A 19,516-nucleotide genomic window follows, 5' to 3' on the forward strand; every position below is an offset into this window, starting at 1 on the left:
AGGTTTTTTTACTACAGTGACTAGGCAGCCTTAACTCTCCCTTTGTGTACGTTATTTTTTTTCATCTGAGGCCAGTTCAAGACCTGCGAATATCTTTCTTCATGGAATCAGACAGTTGGGCGAGATTCTACACTCCTGGAAATGGAAAAAAGAACACATTGACACCGGTGTGTCAGACCCACCATACTTGCTCCGGACACTGCGAGAGAGCTGTACAAGCAATGATCACACGCACGGCACAGCGGACACACCAGGAACCGCGGTGTTGGCCGTCGAATGGCGCTAGCTGCGCAGCATTTGTGCACCGCCGCCGTCAGTGTCAGCCAGTTTGCCGTGGCATACGGAGCTCCATCGCAATCTTTAACACTGGTAGCATGCCGCGACAGCGTGGACGTGAACTGTATGTGCAGTTGACGGACTTTGAGCGAGGGCGTATAGTGGGCATGCGGGAGGCCGGGTGGACGTACCGCCGAATTGCTCAACACGTGGGGCGTGAGGTCTCCACAGTACATCGATGTTGTCGCCAGTGGTCGGCGGAAGGTGCACGTGCCCGTCGACCTGGGACCGGACCGCAGCGACGCACGGATGCACGCCAAGACCGTAGGATCCTACGCAGTGCTGTAGGGGACCGCAGCGCCACTTCCCAGCAAATTAGGGACACTGTTGCTCCTGGGGTATCGGCGAGGACCATTCGCAACCGTCTCCATGAAGCTGGGCTACGGTCACGCACACCGTTAGGCCGTCTTCCGCTCACGCCCCAACATCGTGCAGCCCGCCTCCAGTGGTGTCGCGACAGGCGTGAATGGAGGGACGAATGGAGACGTGTCGTCTTCAGCGATGAGAGTCGCTTCTGCCTTGGTGCCAATGATGGTCGTATGCGTGTTTGGCGCCGTGCAGGTGAGCGCCACAATCAGGACTGCATACGACCGAGGCACACAGGGCCAACACCGGCATCATGGTGTGGGGAGCGATCTCCTACACTGGCCGTACACCTCTGGTGATCGTCGAGGGGACACTGAATAGTGCACGGTACATCCAAACCATCATTGAACCCATCGTTCTACCATTCCTAGACCGGCAAGGGAACTTGCTGTTCCAACAGGACAATGCACGTCCGCATGTATCCCGTGCCACCCAACGTGCTCTAGAAGGTGTAAGTCAACTGCCCTGGCCAGTAAGATCTCCGGATCTGTCCCCCATTGAGAATGTTTGGGACTGGATGAAGCGTCGTCTCACGCGGTCTTCACGTCCAGCACGAACGCTGGTCCAACTGAGGCGCCAGGTGGAAATGGCATGGCAAGCCGTTCCACAGGACTACATCCAGCATCTCTACGATCGTCTCCATGGGAGAATAGCAGCGTGCATTGCTACGAAAGGTGGATATACACTGTACTAGTGCCGACATTGTGCATGCTCTGTTGCCTGTGTCTATGTGCCTGTGGTTCTGTCAGTGTGATCATGTGATGTATCTGACCCCAGGAATGTGTCAATAAAGTTTCCCCTTCCTGGGACAATGAATTCACGGTGTTCTTATTTCAGTTTCCAGGAGTGTATTAGTTGCATACATTCCCTCCTCCTCTCTCCAACTACCATCCACTTTCGATTGTTATAAGTAATTCTTATCTTTTGGAAATACAACAATTTTGTTCCATTAATGAAATAGTTATTTTTTAGGATTTTGAAGGTAAAATAGACAAGAGTAGGCATTAACCTCAAACAGGCAGTTTTGTTCAAATTGGCCCCAAACATTTTTAGTTTTTCCAAGACAACAGACAAACATTCCACTGAGTCACTGCCACTGGAGATTTCGATCCACCTTAAACAATACACCTTCCCATATAAACTCACAACATCACCAGAATAATACAGGAGCAGACACATCCCATTTTTGCTCCCTCCATCACAAGTTCTCCACATCTGGATATGATCCATGCATTCTATACAGGGTGAGTAAAAAATGGCTTTACAACTTCGAAATAACATACAAATTACATAAATTACAGAGTCGGTAGATGTGTCATTTTGTAACAAACAGCCCCTGGTTTGATGCACATAGTGCATTAGTACCCCACACCACCACCAGGAGTGCGGGCCAGCGTAGATCACAATTAAAATGACTACTTTCACTGGTGCTGAGTGTGCTCTCTGTGTGTTTTGCTTTCATGAAACGACCTCTGCAACAACTGATCGGCCCAAATTTCTTGTGTATATTCCTTTCCTACCAAACAATTTAGTCGACCTGAAAAATCGAACCTACACTGCCATTGCACAAGTTACGCCCTATTTGCCGCGAGTAAATTTGTAAAGTCATTTTTGACTCACACTGTGTATTAATGAAGTCTAACAGCAACGCTGAATAATAAATACATGAAATCTATAGTCTCTTGTAAACTTCTTGTATACTATCAATCTCTCTATACAGTGTTTTGATTCATTGTGCTAATGTATCAGCATAAATCTTGAAATTTATAACTTCTGGTAAACTTCGTATGTGTGAGCAATCCCCCATACAATGGCTGTACTCAATACTTTAATTCACAAGACTGTTACACCAGTATAAATAATGATTCCAACTACCTCAGGTCAAAATTTGCACTATAAAACACTCGCATCAGCATTCTCTTTTCCTGTTGGTGGAGAAATGTTGGGAAGCTACAACACTGGCCTGAATTGACCATCACCATCATACAGAAGCTAGATGCTAGCCTATCTAGCTTTCCTCTCAACTTGGTTATGTGTAAGGTGTACTTTTCAGCTTCAATCCACTTCAGCACTACACTTACAGCAGCAGCAGTTATGAAATGCAAGTGTGATAGACCCAGTGATGTCAACACCTGTAGCACCAGAGATACAAATGAACTTTATTGCTCATTATTAAAGCTGTCAGTGGTTCAAAAGGAGTTCAATATGCAGCAATAAAATTATACATTCATTGTTAACACTGTTAATGTATACATGTCCTGTAAACTGACTTATTCCACATATTTTCGATAAATGAATTGTTCAAATGATCTATCGAAAATGTAGCTAACTAATAATGGCACAAAGCGCTCTTGTTTCAGTGGTGACAAGGCTGCACGTATGTACAGAAGACACTTTGTGTGTGTGCATACCTTGGCTCATGTATAGCCATGGCTAATGGCATTTTTTCTTTCATTTTACAGGTTGCAGCATATTGTCACCATTGATTTGGGATGAAACAAATGATCTCCTAATAATATACTGAATGTGAACGACATAATTATATTTTTTTACTGTTGAGAGGTTTAGGAATTTTTCTGTTTTGAGGTTACACTAAATGAGAATATTATTCATATTATTTTATTTTGTTGGGAACTTACACTTGGTATTTTGTGGGGAAGTTACACTTGGCGACCCTGCCAGGATCGTATTTTTGTGAATTTCTGAGAAGTAGTCAGCTATATATCTGCTCTTATTTACTTAATATTAAAAGTACTTTGCATCTGGCGCAACACATTTACTAATTTGTCACTTTTTCTTTCACAGATCATCGGCAATTTATTGCTCTTTGTTGTAACTGTATTTGTTCCATTTTTGCTTTGTCTTTGTTTGATTTTGTGCTTAACTTTGAGTTGTGATAATGCCGTGAAAAACTGCTAACAGTACATTGCGAGTCGTAATGGGTGAGAAAGCCGACTTTAATAATTTGACTGATAATACTAGCGACACTCAGTGTCTTGATGATAATCCTCCAGTTACAGGCAATCAGTGCGTACCGACCACCAGTAATGATTCTGATCTAAATAATGAGCAAACAAATTCAATTGTGTCCAATGTAAATTTAACGGCAATTGATGACGCGGCACTTTCCGTTACAATGAACGCTGTCCAGTTTGACACGCCTGATTTGCAAAATTTACATAGCAAACAGATAATTGTTTCTAACGAAGGTGAGCAACATACACAAAACACGTCAGATTTATTTGATTCGCTCTAGTGGCCAACAGTGTACATCCTATTAGCAAACCTTTTCGTGAATCAGGCAATGACCATATGGTTATTCAAAACGTGTCACATGCAGATACACCGTCACACATCATAGAAAATAGAGTCGCTACTTTTTGTATGGATCAAGTTATGGCAGTATTGGTACAACTTGATGAAAAACTCAGACAGTCGAATGAAAAACAAGACAACAATTACAAACAACTTAATGAAAAACTAGACAACAATTCCAAAAGTCGAATGAAAAACAAGACAACAATTACAAACAACTTAATGAAAATCTCAAACAGATTAATGAAAAACTTGACACCTCTACTGAATAGATTTCTGAACAGATTACAGCCGTTGCCGAGCAGTGTAATGAAACTAAAAAACAGCTACGTGAGGAAATTAAGGCTAATGCTAGGAATAGTACTGAAGAAATTAGATCCGTTGCACAAGAAATATGTAATAGACATGGAGCCACAACCAAATTATTTAGAGATGAAATTAGTGCAGTCGCTAAACAATACTCTGAAGACGCAACACAGTTACGCGACGAGTTTAAATTAATGTCATCAGAACTTTCACGCACACTGGATGCGAAAGTAGACACGAAATTTGAACAACAAAACAGCCAAATTGACGAACGTTTTAATCACCACCTACAAAACAGTGAAACGTGTTACCGTAAATTCATACAGGAACAGAACAAAGTAAAGAAACAAGTCATGGAAACAATTACTGCACAGAGACAGGAAGACAAGGGTAAATTATTTACGAAAGCAAAAACATACGTAGACAATAACATTGCTACAGTATCAGACGAAATCAATACTATTAAACAGTTGAACACCGAATTGCATGATGGAATCTCCGATCTTAAAACAAAAACAGACACGCACACAGTAGACTTTCAGACAGTGACCAACAGACTTGAACAATTAGAATTAATACAGGATCCCGATGCCATTAAAGCAGACGTTAAGAAATTGAACAAAACTACCCGTAAAATCCAAAAACAAATTAATGCTTGTGACACTAAAAATGATGATCAGGTTAAAGCATTGACTGAAAAATTTGATGAATTGGCCAGTCGTATTGACGTTATCGAAAATAACAATGACACCAAATCAGACGATACGTCACCAATTTCTTTCAATCAAACACCCGAATTCCAAAATTTACAGCAGACAATCAGTGAGATAGGTTCGTCCAATAACACATTGCGTAGAAAAGTGTCGTCTTTACAGCAAGAAGTGACGGAGATGAAAAATGTCTCAGCCTGTAACACGACACAGCAGACGCCACTCTCCGAACATTTCTCACACTCATACAGCAAGTACAATTTAGGTACTTTACAGAGAGTACGTGACTTAGATATTGGCTACAATAGAGGGTTTTCTCCTCAACAGCATCAAAACCAGCCGGGTAGCATACCTAACCAACAATGCAGTCTGCAAGTTCAACCAAGCTTTAATGTTTCGCCGCCTACACGTATAGCGTCGGCTCCACCAAATAGTAAAGCACAGCAACAAAGAAATCACTACGTACAGAATACGCATCATTTCAACTCCTGTCGCAATGAACCGTATAGCAACGATTATTATGACAGACGTAAAAGTAATGAGCACAGTTTTCAGCGTAACAGTCGATCTTACCAGCAGCAGAATCATCCGCAACAACAGGTTATCATGAAAGAACCAGACAGTCGGTATAATCCCGAACCTAATACGTCAGGAAGAGATAACAGAACAGTACAAATAGTCGAAATGCCACAGCATCCTCCCGCAAATAACAGTACGTCAGAAAGAATTTGACTAGATACAGTACAGGTTGCATTTTCCAGCATCGTAAGCAATTCATTTGACACACAGAATCTTGTTCGCGAAAATGTTATTTCTTTTGACGACATCCGGGACACACTTTTGCATGAAAGACAGAATCACAACGTATGTAGACGACATTCTTATTGCAGAAGCTAACTGGTCTGAACATAATCTGATTCTGGAACACCTGTTGCAAACTTTTCGTGCACAAGGACTCACAGTTAATCTTAACAAATCGCACTTTGGCAGAACTTCCATAAAATTTCTTGGACATGTAATTTCAGCAGAAGGCATTACGCCTGACCCGGAAAAACTTCAAGCTTTACGTGACATTACTGTTCCAACGACGAAGAAACAACTATGCAGCTTTCTGGGTTTAATTAACTTTTTCCGTATATTTATTCATTACTCTGCTTTAGACACCCCTAGATTGTGCCAACTGACGGGTAAAACCGCTATTTGGTCCTGGGATAGCCAAGCGCAGTCAGAATTTGTCAATCTGAAACAAGCCTTCTTGAACGCACCACTTTTATCACACCCAGATCTCACTAGAAATTTTTCCATTGCCACCGACAGTTCTAACACAGCTTTAGGCGTACACATTTTTGAGGAAATTGAAGAAGACGGTAATACAGTAATCAAAAACATCGCCTTTGAAAGTCGCATTCTGTCACCTGCTGAAAGCAATTATTCTGTTACAGAACTTGAAACATTATGTGTTGTATGGGCATTTACCCGATTTAGGCATTTTCTTTATGGAAGACATACTACCTTTTACACAGACCACAGAGCTATCCAGTTTTTACTTTCCGCTAAATTTACACATGACAGATTAAGCAGATGGAAACTTTATTTACAGGAATTTAATTTTACAATTGTTCACAATCCCGGTACACAAAATATTGTAGCAGACGCACTATACCGTTCTCTAAGCAACAATCAGCAAGACATTGCAACCAACTTCTGCCAAGCAAATTCTAGCGTCGTGTATATTCAACATGTCGCATTTGAAAATTTCATTTCATCGTCATTACGAGACATAGCACAAGAGCACAGTAAAGACAACGTATGGAAAGAAATTAAACACCTTTGGCAAGATAAGAATAACGTTACCATTAGAAACCATTACACGGTACGCAGTAACATTCTGTTTCCTCGCTCTCACACTGACAGCAACAACTGGTTATTATGCATTCCTGACGAACTTGTTAACAAATTAATTTGGTATACTCATTTAAGTTACGCACATTATGGAGCCATAAAATGTTTTCTTATACTGAGACAGAACTGTTATTTTACCAACATGGAGAAACGTATTCGACGAGTTTTAGCGTCATGTAAAATCTGCCAGAAAGCTAAATACGACACGACTTCACATATTCCCCCGTTACACCCCATTGTACCTGTTACATTGAGACACATGGCCGCTGTAGACATTTTTGGTCCGATTGCCAGAACTAATAGAGGTTTTTGCTACATCTTTGTCGCTGTTGAACTCACTTCGAAATTTGTTACCTTCACTCCGTTGCGCAAAGCTACTGGTAAATCTATTTCGAATGCATTTGTAAAACTTTTTTTATTTCATGTAGGGTATGTATTGAAAGTAATTTCCGACAATAGACCACAATTTCGATCTATGATATCGACAAGTATGTTACGAGCCAGAAACATTTCTCCGATCTATATATCCAAGTATCACGCTTCTTCGAACCCTTGTGAACGACTGATGAAAGAAATTGGTAAACTGTGTAGAATGTCCTGCCATAAAAGACATATACTCTCATTCCAGGATGTAATTAACTCCATACCAAATAAATCCACTATGCTATCTCAGACTGTTATATTGAAAAATGTTGAACCACCTAACAAAATTAAAGAATTAGTATCCTTTCCTACACCTCGTCGACTACGCCACCATGAAATAATTGAGATTGCGCTCAACAACATCAAACGTGCCGCAGAGCTCCGGAGAAGACAGCAAAAACAGGTTTGTACACGCCGTGACTTTCACATTGGACAGAAGATATTAGTATTTACACACTATTTATCCAACAGAGGAAAGAGCAGACGCAGTAAATTTGAACTTCTATACGCAGGTCCATACAGAATTCGCAGCATTCCTCATCCCACACATGTTGAAACTTTGAGAACCAGAAAAAGCAAAGGCAATCACGATGTCTCCAATATTAAACCCTTTATTGAATGAACATACTTTATGATTTATCACATTGTAATGCCTTTTCCGGTTATTGATAGGAACACTTACTGATGATTATCATCTTTTTTCCTAGCAAGTGCCCAGCAAGGTAAGGTTAGCAGGTCGCTTTTCTTGTCGTTATACAGGGTGATTCAAAAAGAACACCACAACTTTAAAAATGTGTATTTAATGAAAGAAACATAATATAACCTTCTGTTATACATCATTACAAAGAGTATTTAAAAAGTTTTTTTTTTCACTCACAAGTTCAGAGATGTTCAATATGGCCCCCTCCAGACACTCGAGCAACATCAACCCGATACTCCAACTCGTTCTACACTCTCTGTAGCATATCAGGCGTAACAGTTTGGATAGCTGCTGTTATTTCTCGTTTCAAATCATCAATGGTGGCTGGGAGAGGTGGCCGAAACACCATATCCTTAACATACCCCCATAAGAAAAAATCGCAGGGGGTAAGATCAGGGCTTCTTGGAGGCCAGTGATGAAGTGCTCTGTCACAGGCCATCTTAGCATCAACAGACGCTGACGCCTAGTCAACAGCGCCTCAAGCCAACAAATGTACAACTAAATGAAACTTTATAGCTCCCTTAATTCGCCGACAGATAGTGCTTAGCTCTGCCTTTTGTTGTTGCAGAGTTTTAAATTCCGAAAGTTGTGGCATTCTTTTTGAATCACCCTGTATATCAGACCGTGCACATTTTCGATTTTGTGAATGTATGATTGTTTTCCTATCGAAAGTAGAATTTTTCTCTGTATGCACTATGAAATGTTTAAGATGTAACAAACACCAGCTGACATTGACATTTTCCATTATGATATCTCAACATCTTGACTATTTTACATTTTTTGCTACTACATTATGATAGTGTGTGTACATTTTTTGCACTTGAAAACTGTCTATGTTTTTGACTATGTTTTCTGTCATGCTCTGCTGTATGCTTAATTATTTTACTAGAAACAAGTTTTTATTTAATGGGTATATGAATTAAATGCAAGATATTAATCCATATTCATCATTTTTCAGAAAGCAATACTGTGTAAAAGAAGTGAATTAAACAACCACAGTGGTTTACTATGAAATGGAAATTTTACCATCAGAATGAAGGAAAGAAAATGCAATATATTGTCATGAAGAGTAAATGGATCAGAATTAACAAGCATTAACGAGAATATACTGTACACATCGTATGATAGCAATCTTGACTAATTATTTTTCTGTCAGAATACAAGGCAATTGATGCAGACTGTCAGACAGAACTACAGATGTTAATTTTAGTGATGAAATATGCTAGTAGTAAGAAACACTATACTATATAAAGTAATGAATGATAATGAATAGTTGTATGAAGTAAATGGTAATATGAATATGCATAATGAAGTGTCTATTTTTTGCAGATGATAATTAATGATGATGAATAGTTATATGAAGAATATGCTAATATGAATAATGAAGTTTTTCTTTGCAGATGATGATAATGATGAAGTTTATATATTTACTGTTAGTTAAGAAATGCTATGTAGTTATTTAAGTATTTGTTGCTGTTCCTTTTGACAGTATGTCTTATGTCGCATAGTATAATGACTGAATGTTTTGGAAAAGACAGCTAGAGTACATATATATTAAGTACACGTTTCATTACCTGTTAATTCGAAGTTCACTATTTTTCCGCATAATATGCATTTCTTCTTTCACATCAATAATCCATTTTGTATTTTTTCCAGGAGAAGCTTTTCGTCACATAATATGCTATAAGTAGTTATTAAACCTGTTCTAGTACTTGCATTTTTTTTACCCAGTTGTGTCTATCATTTATGAATCTGATCACATATACTGAACTTATTTCATAACCTTGCTACAGCTGACTCATGATGAATGACGTTAATAATACTTATTTCCAGCAATAAGTCAAAAGCAAATATTTTCATGCCCCAGCAGTGCCATGCATTGCTAGCAAAAAAAAAAAAAAAAAAATTACGAGTCCCAACTATTAAGAGTATACAACTAAATAATGCTACCAGTTTAAGATATATTTTTAGTCCTATAGATAATGCAAATTTTCTGTGTATTGATTCCATTATGTCTATGTATTATTGGACTACCGACCTTGAGTAATAGTTCCAATGTCTTACATTTTAAATATGTCTTATGTCACTTACGTGATATCATATATAACACCAGTAGCTTGATGCTGCACTCAATAGCTCCTCTTTTAAATGATGACTTGTGAATAACACTGAATAATGTTTTGTAACACTGTATGAATACTTTGTAACTGGCCAATGAATGCCACTGATTACTGTAATATGATGACTTATGCAGAAATGCTATGCCATTAATTAAGTCTTGCTTTGAATAATGACTTCTGAATAATGCAGAAAAATGTTCAGTAACTAACCAAGGAGTGCCAATAATTATTCAAATCGATTGATACACTAGTGTAATTCTATGATGACTAGCATAAGACTTAATGCGTCCTTCACCTTCTGACCTAATTACCAGCAATAACTGCAATATCCGTTTATCCTGTCCATCCTCATGATCATGGAGCACTGTATTGGTTTTTGCACTGATTCTACGTTGCTGTAAGAGTATGAATCCTACAAGAATATGGTGTTGACACATCAAGCTGTCCACCAGCTTGAACGATTGAGATGTTATTATGGTCCTACTGTTTGGTGTACCTAATGTACTACCAAAATGATAACATTGAATATTAATACAACATTTCAGTGTCTTGGCTACACTGAAAAATACTTCAGGGAAGAGAACTTCAGATTGTCTCACTTGGTGTTTTGCTTCTGTAGAAAGATATGGACTTTCAGTGCAGCTACGTGCAACCTACTGTGCTACAACCATGATGCAATCCTCCCCATTCCTTTCCTAGTTTTTATAAAATGGTAAAGACTTATACAGTGCATCTACATTCTTGTAAAATGTTAAATTTTTATAGTGCGTGTGCACTTTACTTGATTTGTTAATGTATTCAGTTTTTGTAAAAAAATGCTAAAGACTTATACAGTGCGTGTGCACTTTATTTCTTTTCTTAATGAATTCAGCACTTACAAAATGTTAAAAAAATTTATAGTGTGTGTGCACTTTATTTCATTTGTTAATGTATTCAGTTCATGTAAATATGCTAAAGACCTATACAGTGCGTGTGCACTTTGTCATTTGTTAATATATTTTGTACTCATTGCGTATATACTTTGTCATTTCTAAATATGCTTTGTACTCAGTGCATGTGCACTCTATTTAATTTCTTAATATGTTCTGCACTTATTAATTATGTATATACTCTGTGATTGTAGACTTAGTAACTAAATAGATGATAGAAAAATTTGTTGCTCATGGCAAGTCCAATTGACTCACCATCGCTGCCAAATTTTTGCCCCCTCCCCAGTGGAGGGTTATGTAAGAGGTCCATGATTAAAGAATTTGTTGCTAGTGCAGTCGAGCAGATGTAATTTCGATGTATTGCTCACGCGCTGCCTGCGATATGTAAGCTAGAAGAGAATCTGAGACCAAAGAGCAGTGTTGACTGCAGTAGTTGTAAGTTGTTGCTAGATGTCTGGAGTATCATGTTGGCTGGGCCAGTCGTGTGCAGCAATGGCGGAGGTTAAGCGTTGTAGGATAAGGTAAAAGCACCCTCGCGCATATGTAGTATTGTTACATCAAGTCCCATGTAAATGTTTTAAAAAAATCTGTTGATAATAATCTTTCTCATAAAAAGTAACTTTTGACATTCATCTCAATTTAAAGAATTCACTAATTTCTCCAGTCCTTGGTCATCCCGATTATTGAAAAGAAAAATCAGTTCTTTCCTTTTATATAAGACGAATCTATCGGCCAGCATTGCACTTAGCTGCGCCAGGAAAATTTCTTATAGGAGCAGATGTATACGCGTTATCCGGCGATCTCATTAAGGTAAGATTTTTCCGTTTATTCAGAATGATGTATCAGGGCCATGACGCAGCATTGATGACATCCAAAATTTACCAGGTTAAATTGACTGTCAATTATTGAAAGGTTATAAGTGACCCACGTTTTTTATTGAGAGATTAATCACATTTTATTATTGATACATTATTCAATTTTCCTGTTGGTAGGTTATACTGAATGTGAACGACATAATTATATTTTTTTACTGTTGAGAGGTTTAGGTATTTTTCTGTTTTGAGGTTACACTAAATGAGAATATTATTCATATTATTTTATTTTGTTGGGAACTTACACTTGTTATTTTGTGGGGAGGTTAGAGGAGAAAGGATGATCTTCACTATGCAGGGTTAAATCTGACTTTGGCATAGAAGGGGGTAAATTAAGCTGCCACAAAAGTCTTTGGTCACCTACCAAATAGCATCAAAAGCCTGACAGATAGCCAACTAACATTTAAAAAGAAATTAAAAGAATTTCTAGATGACAACTCCTTCTACTCATTGGCTTAATTTTTAGATATAAATTAAGGAAAAAAAACAACTTAAACATTAGTGTCATGCAATATTTTGTGTATTGTAATATCTTATACAGACATCTCTTAATAAACCTGACACGTTCCACATCATTACGAAGTGTCGTATTCATGATCTATGGAACAAGTATTAATCTAATCTAATCTGTATGACTCCCTTTACAGCCCTAAGATTACAGGGATGGGGTCTGATTATAAACAATTGAATATGTGAATAGCAATTCACACTTCTATAATAAAAACAATTTACACTTATATAGATTGATCATGTGATGTTATTCTTTCGCTTCTAGGTCGATTAGATAACGATATGGCAATGGCTGAATAGGTTGAGCATGATGAGATTTTTCTCCTATCTCAGGCGATGACTCTATTCTCTATGATGTGTTCGTGTGGGTGGATTCCAATTATGGATGACTGAATATGTAAGTAGTAATACACATTTCTTCTAGATTAATAATTTACGCTTATACACCATACTTATGCTTTCGTCTCTAGGGAGCTTAGCTAACTATATCATGATGCTGGTTGGTGACATATCTCTCCACATTGAACTTGATAACATATTACAAATAATTATACCTGTAGATAACGAGGTGATGAAATCAGTATTCAGCATTACAAATGCCAATCAGTTTCCATATAACTACCAGAAAAAAACGTTGTTTATACTCGCATATTATTCTTGTTTCAGAATCATCACACACATTCGGGTAATAGTAGTCCATGTCGTCTCTTTTTTCTGCAAGAAATTTGGACCCATCTAGAGGTAGAATTGCAACATCAACAGCACCATGGCTAGAGCATCGCCATCATTACAATCACCTCAGCCTGGTCTGCCATCACTCACGTGGTCTGGACCTCTGAGTGCACATTCACCTCAGCCCTCAACTTCATGATCGGTGGCTAGTGAATGTAATCGTACATTGGCTAGCAACAGTTTCCTTGCCGAGACTATTAGTTTAGGGAAGTACCAGCTTTAAATTACTCAGTGGCTGGAGGCACATTTGGGAACACGTTCCTATGTGCCCGCATTGACAATTTTACTGCTAGCAACCAAGACCACATCTATTTCCTAAACATCTATCAACAAATTTTCTAAAGTGATCTTCTCAGAATGGTGAACGATCTGCGGTGCCCTCCTGTTGGAAGTGCAACGTAGTTTTATGCTGTGAACGAACATTATCCCGAAACAAGACGATGATGGTGGACAAAAATCAATGTCTGTATTTGGAGGGGAAATGGGATGTATCATGGGCTGCCTCAGCTGCTGAGTGGTTCTGAGTCTTTACTTCGAGTGTAATTCTGGACCAGTTTATCGAAAAAGCTGTCAGCCATGTCCTCTACCTAGAAGTTCATGTTTTTGAATCATTACATATGGGGTTGGGGTACATCCCACATCTGACTGTCAGAGAATATAACTGCTAAACAGGGCTGTATTAATGTCCAAATAAAGATAACGAATTTTGCTTTGTATGGTCACTTTTCACCTGCGAGAGAAATTGAAAAAAAGGTGCAATGCATCCACCTAGATATAATGTGGGTGATTATGTTTGTGTATTTTAGAACTTAAATGATATCAATTTCCCCATTAAAGATCAGGACATACCTAAATCTGAGAGGCAAAATCCCTGTATGCCAGTTCATGTTTATGGCCTGGAAAAACAAGCAAGCAAGTGAGAAGAACACGATGAAGATGTGCAGGATAACGTTAAGCATAAAGTTGTTGGATCTCTCTACATTTCCAGCTAGCCAGTCAGCTATTCTCAAAGGGGGAGAAACTATTCTATGTATTAATGAACAACATGTCCCACCTAATTTTCCCTGAGTTGTTCAAAAAATGTGTTACACGACTTGCTTGCCCTACATGTCTAAATCGATTTATTAAGAGTAAGCGATTAGTAGAACATCTGTTGGATTGCTTTTCATGGGAACTGATATGTGTTAAAATTGAAGTATATCCACCACCAGGATATCTGCCCATTTTTATTATAAACTGGATTGGAGCGCCTCCTCGCTCCTGTGGTGTGCTGTGAGGGCAACTTCACTGTCCTGCATAGTACCTTCACAGAAAGGCATTAACCATATTTGGTGGCGTACCAGGTTGTATGCATGTATGACTCAGGTTGTAATCATTTTGAACCACATGTCAAGAAAAATCCTGCAAGATGGCTGCTCTCTGAGTTTGAACAATTTGAAAGGTAATTTGATGTGATTTATCATACTAATACAGTCAAGTGCTGTATTCGTGGCTGCTGTTAGATAGAGACGTGGAAGCTCCATGTAGAGACCACTGCCATGCAGCAGGGAAGTTCGGTACACAACACGTGCAACTTGGACTAACAACTACCAAGACTCGTATCCATCTTCTTCCACTGTTTGAGTGGATATTTGCTCATTTCTTTGTTGAGCACTGGGCTGAATTTTCCAAGCAAATCATGCGAAAAATTACACTGTGCTTCCTGGACTGCTGAAGCCATGAGTCAGAAGAACATGCATCCCATCAGAGCCGCACATTCCGATGTTGCAGAGTTTAAGATCGTGACGTAGAAACGGGTTTTTACATATGAATACCTGGATTTCACGCAGAATCTTAATGAAACCGCATTGCCTGACATAACTGCACTTTCCAGTAGTCTTACAGTAAATGCCGTGATGGATGTGAAGTATGGGCATGTGGTGAATGCTTGGCAGGAATTCAACATCTCTGATTTGACGGAGTATGCAAAACTTTATGTGGACAGAGCCGTAAGCCTGCTTGAAAATATTATCGAGAAATTCCGGACAATACAAATGGAAACATACACGCTGGTTCGTGCCTTCTATTACACTACACTACATCTTTCGTGGGACACAATGTTGGAAAAGGCATGTGTCAACATTGAACTTTTGACTAATGTCAACATGTTGTTATTTTTCAAACGTGGGGTTCGTGGGGGGCTTTGTCAATGTGTCCATAGGCGAAAAGTTCAATGCATCTAACGATTTAGCTTACATTCTGTATCTGGATGTAAACACTTACATGGGAATGCCGTACCACAATTTACACCAGTTGGAAGATTTGGTGATTGTCCGATGAAGAAATCTTTGGATTAAGTGATTTCACACTGGCAATGGATTCTCGTGTGGGATACGACATGGACACACACAAGACATATCCTGCTAGCTTGCATGATGCACATACCGATTTGCTGATGTTTGTCGTGATTAGCTCCATACAATGGTTCCCTCCCCAAGCTAATGACGACACTGAAGGAGAAAAAGAGATACATAACGCACATTAGAGACCTCCAGCAATGTCACAGTTACGGAATTGAACTGATTAGAGCTTCCTGCATAATTTCATTCAACTAGCATCCCTTGTTGAAGGTACACCTCGATGGAAATAATGAAAAGAGGGCTTCTGCGATGTGTGACTACGAAAAACATTCTTTTAACCTTACGAACAAGGAAATTTTCAGAAAAACAATGGAGAATTTGATAAACCACCGCGAAGTTCATTTAGTTACCTGCTGGGTGGCCGTTATAGTACAAGGGATTGTATCGTCAGACTTAATTTTGAACTATCCATAATTTTCAGTCTAGAATTCATTATGCTGGAGATGGCTAAGGTTTCTATAGAGTTCATGAAACTTGTTTATGGCAGTAAGTGTATATTGGACCCATCCAAACTCCACATGTACCCGTTTCATTATGAATTTATGAATACTCATTTCGCAGATCCAGCATTACTTTATATGGATATGGATAGTTTCATTTATTTTGTGAATGGTTGCGATTTGTATGAAGTAATAAGGTGCCATCTCAATACATTCGGCACGTTTGGATATGCAGCCGATAATTCTTATGGAGTAACAATTGCAAACAATACAGATTTATGAGTCTAATGAGAGAACAGGCGAAGGGGTCTAATTGACCTTAGATCAAAACAGTACGCATACCATAGAGTGTCAGGCGCCATCTAAAGACTGGCGAAGGGTGTGTATCATGCAGACTCCATGGCACTCGCTGTTGGTGGTTACTTGAAATGCATGCGCTGTGGTGCAGACGCTTCACCGTATACGGGGCCCCAAGTTACCATTCAATTGCAGGAGTGTGTGATACATACTGTATCGCAACTAAAAATCAGTCTGTCGTTCCATGACATCAAATGGTTGATTTATGGGAACTGAATCGGACTGTTCACTCAGGTCACAGGTAGACAATAAATGTTGCTACCGGTAAATAAATGCCCTTGTGTTTGTGGAATAGTATGACCCATTTGTCATAGCGCAAATAACGGTGTGAGTGAGTATATGTGTCAATTGGTTGCACACTTTGTGTGCATGCGCATCTACTATATAGTTTTTTCGCCTGTTGCTAGTTATCTTAGTCACTATCATTAGTGTTAAGTATTTCTTACTTACCATGAAAAAATACGTCTCTGTAATACTGCAACAGTGGTATCAAAGAAAACATTACATTGCAACTGCTGTTTTATAAAATAAGAAAGAATGATGACTACTCCTTCCTACCGGTCAGGTAGGTTTCAGCACCCAGAGGCGCCTAAGTGTTGAATAGGAACGTGGACCCCACGAGGTTCTGCTGCCGCTTTCCGCGCTGTCAGCACTCAGCGATGCGGTGTCGTCGGCAGACAGTCAGCTTCTCCGTCAGCAATGGTGGGCGGTGAACAGTATGAAGTTCATCAGGTGCACACAGTCATCTCAGGTACATCTTCGGCTGGTTCATAGATTGTGCAGGAGTATCTAGGACATAGAATCGCTACAGAACCGTAATCGTGGAATGAAGTGCTATTACTGTGAACGCCATCGATCCCGATGATCAGCTCCTTGAGAGCTGAAGAGCTCGAGCATTTAAAGGGAGCTACCATGAGGCTATCAGGCGATGTTCGGTTCATAATGGCTTCTTATTCTTATACCACCTTAAAAAGCTCTAAACTGCTGTGTACGTTCTCTGATACCTGTTCTTATGAAACTGATTTAGTTTCCTTCGACATCTGTTACAAGCTAACGAATATGTGTGTCACGTTTCCGTTGGTTTTCTGTCCCGTGTTATTTTCTGATGATCTCTTTCTCTCTCTTGGCGTGGTGTTGTATCGTGCTGAGGCGTGACCCACTTGCTACATTCCGCTTATTTCCTGTTTTTGCTGGGTCTGTCTTTGCCCGTGGCATAACAGCTCCTTGCTTGCAACAAGATGTTAATAAAATTTTGTAACTTACAAACCTTTGCTATTCTGTTCGATAATAGAAGACAATATAGTACATTCATAATCGTGAATACCCGGTTCATTGAAGGTTTTTGTAAGCTAAAATGAAAAATGATTTTCTTTGTAAAAGTCGTTATGCCTGTTGGGCATTACACAGAAGAGCCAATGAAAGTGGTACACCTGCCTAGTATGGTGTAGGGCCCTAGCAAACACGCTGAAGTGCCGCAGCAAGACGTGGCATGGATTCTGTCTGAAGTAGTGCTGCAGGGAACTGACACCGTGAATCCTGCAGGGCTGTACATAAATCTGTGAGAGTACGAGGGGTGCAGATCTGAGCACGTTTGCAAGACATCCGACATATGCTCAGTGATGTTCATGGCTGGTGGCCCGCGAAGTGTGTAACCTCAGAAGAGTGCTCCTGTAGCCACTCTGTACCAATTCTGGACGTGTGGAGTGTCGCATTGTGATGCTGGAATTACCAAAGTCCGTCGGTGTGCGCAATGGAAATGAATGGATGCAGGTGGTCAGACAGGTGTCACCTGTCAGAGTCGTATCTAGACGTATCGGGGGTCCCATATCACTCCAACTGCACACGTCCCACAACATTACAGAGCCTCCACCAGCCAGAACAGTCGCCTGCTGACATGTAGGGTCCATGGATTCATGAGGTTGTGTCCATACACGTACACGTCTATCCTCTCACTACAATTTGAAACGAGACTCGACCGACCATGCGACATGTTTCCAGTCATCAGGACTCCAATGTCAGTGCTGACGAGGCCAGGCTTGGCGTCAAGCTTTGTGTCGTGCTGTCATCAAGGTTACACGAGTGGGGCATCGGCTCCGAAAGCCCATATCGATGATGTATCGCTGAATGGTTTCACGCTGACATTTGTAGATGGCACAGCACTGAAATCTTCAGCAATTTGCTGAAGGGTTGCACTTCTATCATGCTGAGCGATTCTCTTCAGTCGTCGTTGGTCGTGTTCTTGAAGGATGTCCATGTCGGAGATTTGATGTTTTAACCGCATTCCTGATATTCACGGTACACACGTGAAATGGTCGTACGAGAAAATCCCCTCTTCATCGCTACCTCGGAGCTACTGTGTCCCATCTCTCGTGCGCCGACTGTAACACCACGCTCAAACTGACTTAAATGTCGATAACCTGGCATTGTAGCAGCAGTAACGGATCTAACAACTGAACCAGACACTTGTTGTCTAATATAGGGGTTGCCAACCGCAGCGCCGTAATTTGCCTGCTTTTTTTACTTTTTTGTAGTGGACTGGGGACCTAGAAACGACGGAGAGGCTTCGTCCCCGCCGTAGCCTCAGTGGTACACAACCCCGCGATTGGCTACAGCAGTCCACTCACCCCACCGCCAAGGGTTATTGTGCGGTTCGACCCCCGGGAACGTCTCACATCAGACGAGTGTAATTCCAAATGTTTGCATGGTAGAGTAATGGTGTATATATGTGTACGAGGAGGTAGTGTAACTGAAGCGGAATAGGGGGAACCAGCCCGCATTCGCCGAGGCAGATGGAAAACCTCCTGCCGGCCGCGGTGGTCTAGCGGTTCTAGGCGCTCAGTCCGGAACCGCGCGGCTGCTACGGTCGCAGGTTCGAATCCTGCCTCGGGCATGGCTGTGTGTGATGTCCTTAGGTTAGTTAGGTTTAAGTAGTTTTAAGTTCTAGGGGACTGATCACCACAGATGTTAAGTCCCATAGTGCTCAGAGCCATTTGAACCATTTTTTTGAAAACCTCCTTAAAAACCGTCCACAGACTGGCCGACACACCAGACCTCGACACAATTCCGCCGCCCAGGTAGCAGTGCGTTAGAACAACGGCT

The sequence above is a fragment of the Schistocerca gregaria genome, chromosome 3 (genome assembly GCF_023897955.1).
Source record: "Schistocerca gregaria isolate iqSchGreg1 chromosome 3, iqSchGreg1.2, whole genome shotgun sequence".
Classification (NCBI taxonomy): Eukaryota; Metazoa; Arthropoda; class Insecta; order Orthoptera; family Acrididae; genus Schistocerca; species Schistocerca gregaria.